The sequence below is a fragment of the Orycteropus afer genome, unplaced genomic scaffold, assembly GCF_000298275.1.
Source record: "Orycteropus afer afer isolate SDZICR_OR568_19922 unplaced genomic scaffold, OryAfe1.0 scaffold00326, whole genome shotgun sequence".
In the NCBI taxonomy this organism is placed as follows: domain Eukaryota; kingdom Metazoa; phylum Chordata; class Mammalia; order Tubulidentata; family Orycteropodidae; genus Orycteropus; species Orycteropus afer.
The window spans coordinates 3,911,222-3,916,276 of NW_006921913.1; positions in this window are offsets into that span (position 1 = coordinate 3,911,222).

Genomic DNA, 5,055 nt, shown 5'->3' on the forward strand with positions numbered 1-5,055 from the left:
GTGGTTCAAACCCACCAGCCACTCCTTGGAAGGAAGGTTGGGCAATCTACTTCCGTAGTGATACTGCCTCAGAAACCCAAGGAGGGGTCACCATGAGTTGGGTCCAACTAGATGACACATAACAACAACAACAATATACTGCAAGAAGAAGAAAAATAATCTATGAGAGAATAGGAATCCCTGTGTAGCACAAATGAAGTACTCAAGTACTAGCCAAAATGTTGCCCTGTGGAGCAGTTCTACTCTACACATGGAGTCATCATGAGTCAGGATTCACTCTATGGCAACTAACAACAACAAAGAACTACCTAACAATACATAAAAGAAAACACAAAATAAAGTATCAGCTAAAATTTTTATATACATTTTTGTTTACATTATATAGGAATCACTAACCAAATTGGTTAGGAGCTCTGGCAGCATAGTGCCTAAAGCACTTGACTGCTATACCAGAAGGCTGGCGGTTCAAACCCACCAGGCACTCTTCAGAAGGAAGATGGAGCAATCTACTTCCGTAGTGATGCTGCCTCAGAAACCCAAGGAGGGGTCGTTATGAGTCGGGTCTGACTCGACGTCACATAACAACAACAACAACCATATTGGTTAGTTTTTTTTTTTTTTTTTTCCCCTGCCACATGCCACAGGGTGATTTGAATTGTCAAACGAACAAATGACATAAAATAAATTTTGATAATAATATATTAATACACATAAGTAAATCTACCAACTGTACACATCTTATTCATCGAGGCCTCTAGGCTTTCTTTAGCATCTAGGCTTTCTTTAGGACCAAAAAAGTATTCTCAGGATCCTATTCCTAGCTCTTGTAACATTCCCTTTGTGTGTGTGTTTGTGTGTGTATGGTTAGCTCCAATCTCAATCATAACTATTTTGGTGACCCTGAAATGTCTTTATAGGGTAACGTATCCTAACCAACGAGATCAGGAAAGGTATCCTTGAAGAAGACTTACTCAAAGTCTTAACTGTGTCAAAGAAAATTAAGGCATGTAGTTGTAATCCAATGGAAAAGGCAGACTACACAGACAATCATGATGCTGTGTGATTAAATATTATGGTAGTAGGAGTCCACATACTACCCACATAGTATGCAACCACATAGCAGAAACATCTAATTTAGTTTGCTTAGAAGTCTTATCGGAGGAAATGATAATGCAACCATTCTGGAAAAGACTTCACATCTTCTAAAGACAAATTCTGCTATTGAAATTTTTGCGCTTATCCATTGCTGATTTATTCCCTAGTGGGTCATTGGGTAAGTGCTATGCTCTAAACCAGAAGGTCAGCAACTAGCCTCTCCACAGGAAAAAGATGACAATCTGTGTCTATAAATAAAAACCTGGAAACTCTCTGAGATAATTCAACTGTGCCTGATAGGGTCACTAGGATGTATAGGCAACTTAAGAGCACACAACAACAGCAATATATTTAGGAAATCTCATCATACTGGAGTTTTAGGCATTTTGGGTTATTATTATGATGTATTAATACTTGTAACTCAAAATTATGCCCTGAGCTCAGGTCCTGTGGTATGACTGAATTTGACTGACCTTGTGATGATTAACCTAACTGACCAGTGGGGCAAACAGACATATTAAAGTATTATAAACTGACCCACCCTAAGTGCCCTAGATGTAAGGCCAGACCATCTACTTCCAAAAGGTCACAGATTTGAAAGCTCTATGGAGAAGTTCTCTTCTCCATACATGAGGTTTCCATGAGTCAGAATGCACTTGATGGCAACTAACAACGAACAGCAACAACACTATAAATTATTATGAAAAAGGTTGATTTACTTCAGAGTTTTAACATACTTGGCAGCATGCATGTGACAATATATATCATCACCTATTTTTTTAACAAGGGAAGTGTCCTTATGTCTAAGATCCCTTATTTAAATTCCAGCAACTCCCCCCAAAATTTTGCATGCACATGTAGAAACATTCAAGATAAAATAGGACCTGAATTAATCAGCTATATGATGCATAACCATTACCTTTTTTTTTTTTTTCCCCACACACAAGGATATATCATCAAAAATAACCTCAAATTTGCTTCATGATGTCTAACATGATTAATTGTAGTTTTGTGACTGGAAAAGGCAAGTGATTTGCTATTATGGAGATTGACATTATTGAAATTTTAAGGCTGTGCTCATTTCCTTCATCTGGAAATTCTTTAATGTAATAATGGCAGTTGAGAGCATCTTCCAAACAGGTCTTTCCTCACTGACAAACTTTGTTCTACACATTGCAGAGTGCTGGTTTCAGGAAGCATTATCATCTTAATTTTTTTACTTGAGATTTTTAAATTATAAATCTATTTTCACCTAATCATGCACCAAAATGAAATCAAACTAATTAATTTTATATTGAGAGAATCTCTTTGCTCCAAACAATGAAACTACTTCTTCAATATAACATTTTGAAAGTATCAAATATTTTTATGATTTTTTAAAAAGATAATTTTATTTCAGGTCTATGAAGTAATCATTGAAAAATATAAGCAAAATTCATTTTCTAGATTTTTAAATGTTTGTTCTTCACTTTAAACTAGAAAATTACCATGTTTGCTACATAATTATAACTTTTTTACTGCTTCTAATAGAATTGTATACTTCATTTGAATTTTGAAAGCTATCACTATTTTATTATTTAAGGGAAAGAATGTATAATGCCGTTACTGTTCATAAATCTCATTTTTATTGTTCAATGTCAAATCATTCTTTATGATGTCAAAAGCAGTGCCGATGTTTTATGAATGTTTTGTTTGAGCTACAGATGTGAGGTAAATATATGGAAACATATTTCCAGAAAATTCTTCTTACCCTACCAGGCCCAAGTAACTCACATACAAATTAGAGAACAGCTTCAGGACTTCATAAATAGAGTGCATTTAAATCTAATTTCAGTGTCCAGATAAATATCTTGACATGCTAAAAAGGAAGACATCATCGAGGAAGGGATATTAGAAAATTAATAGTACTTTTCCCCAAAAAAGAAGAAAACAGGATTTTTTAATATTCAGTACATTGAAATATATGATGCAGGAAGTTGAGAGTATTAAAGAATTCAAAAGGGAGAAGCTTCAGGGAAGACGACTTCTATTTTTTTTTTTAAGTGAGTTTAATCTTTCTTAATCTGTATTTTAATTAAAACACACACACACACACAAACCCATTAAATTGAGCTGATTCATGGCAGCCCTGTGTACTACACAGTGGAACTGTTTTCCATAACATTTTCTTGGCTGTAATATCTACAGAAGCTGTACGCTCAGTCATTCAGTCTTTCTTCCATGGAGCTGCTGCATAGGTTCGATCTACCAATCTTTAGATTAGCAGCCTATATCATAAATGGCTTATGCCACTCGAGATCTCTTGATGTAAGATTAATGAGTATTTTTAATCATCATAATAAATGCATACTGAACTAAATATAAACACCTGTGAGCTACCTATGAGTTGACAAAATACCACTACAGCCATCGAAGACAGAGGTAATGAAGAAAATGATAGATAAGGCTTAAGGGAGAAAGATAATTCAAAAGAAGATGAAGAAACCTTTGTTTCGTAATCTAAAAATGTAAGGATATTATCAAATTTAATAAGTAGGCCAGGCTTGGAGGCAATATAGAGATGGTTACATGCAGGGACTACAGCAATCACACGCTGGCATAAAAATCCATGTTTAGGCACTTGGAGTCCTAAGCTAATTTCTAGTAAGTCCAGTGAACACATTATATATAATTTTTAATTTTAAAATAAGAATCATAATGTCTAAGCTATATGTTAACCTTATGTTTGAGAGGACGTTCACATCTCCTGTATTGTATACTCATCCTAGAGCTGGAAAAATGGAAGATATTCAGTAAATCTTTGTTCAGTGAATGAATAGAGGAGTTATATAAGTTTGTATTAGATAAGATTTTATGTTTATATATGCTGAATTTTAGTCACTCTTTTTTTTTCTTTTGCTTCCAAACCCATTTAAATAATCCACTGATATAATATACCATCCCACCAAAAAAAATTAGCCTACTCATTATTCCTTGAATATATTTTAAATTGATATTTTTTGCTATGGCTCATCAAAACAATGCCTTACTTTCTTCTCCTTGTCCTCTCAGTATTTTATTTGCACTTAAAGTAAAAATCTTATGGATTCTTACAAATATCACTGGACATTCACTTCTAAGTAGTGATAATAATTATAAATTACACTAAGGTTGAGATATGAAAGCACTTTAACATACAGAGTTTTCCTATCTCTTCACACTGACTCTCATTACTCCATTCTTTAAACGAAGAATAATGTTACAGTCTTTCTTGTTTGTTAGTTTGCATTTGTTCTGGGCATTTTTATTATTTTCTTCTATTTTGCCCTGTAAGTTTCACTGTAGCAGAAATTTTTATGTTGTTTGGTAATCTGAACTAGTGAACCAAGAGCTCTGTATACACTCTGGAACATAGGTAACAGATGACCTATATTTGCTGAAAACAAGGGTCCGGACTCTCCTACATTAGAGATCTGTTGTTTTATTTTCTGAAAGAGATCTTAAAATACAATCAGGTGACAATGGAGCACCACAATGTGTTTGCAGTGAGGATCTAATTTTACTTATTTATTATTATATGCAATGTCACTGCTGATAGAAGATGTAATTCTATTTCACTGTGTTGTTGTTATGTGCCGTCAAGTTGGACCCGACTCATCGCGACCCGTCCTTGGGTTTCTGAGGCAGTATCTCTAAGAGAGTAGATTGCTCCATCTTCCTTCCGAGGAGTGGCTTGTGGGTTTGAACCGCCAGCTTTCTGGTTAGCAGTCAAGTGCCTTAGGCACTACCCTACTATACTCCACTTTGATGTCCAGAGATGAAGATTTATTATATTTATTTATTACATTATTATTACTTAGTTTTAGTGACTAAATGGTTCCTGACTTTTTCTTTTTCTCTTCAAACCTGAAAAGTAAGACTCATTCATCCTTTTTGTTTTGCTATTTTGCAAAGCAGACTTTTGATGATTTTTCTCAATTG